Here is a 325-nt window from a genome sequence, read left to right as displayed (position 1 = left end):
CGCTCGCACCCTGCGCCGCGTACGCAGGGCCCCCCGAAGCCGGCCCGGACTCTAAAAACTCTCTTCTGAGCTTCGCTCCCTGAAAATGTCTCCTCAGTTTCACGGCCCCTAACATTTCTCTCCCACCGAGAAGTCCCCTCAGAACCTTCCCTCCCCCTTCGATAGAAAATCTCTCCAGATTCTCTTCCTCCAACTCCGGGGAAAAAAATATCTCAAGGTCTCGCCCCAAAGATTCCCTCTCAGCAGCTCTTCCACGATCTCTTCATCCAAAAATCCTCTCAAACTCTTCTCCCACCCCCCACACAGACAGCTTCGGCTCCCCACC

The sequence above is a fragment of the Elephantulus edwardii genome, unplaced genomic scaffold, assembly GCF_000299155.1.
Source record: "Elephantulus edwardii isolate Elephantulus edwardi_28Jun2011 unplaced genomic scaffold, EleEdw1.0 scaffold00028, whole genome shotgun sequence".
Taxonomy (NCBI): domain Eukaryota; kingdom Metazoa; phylum Chordata; class Mammalia; order Macroscelidea; family Macroscelididae; genus Elephantulus; species Elephantulus edwardii.
The sequence above is the reverse complement of the archived record's forward strand: the minus strand, read 5'-3'. Positions refer to the sequence as shown.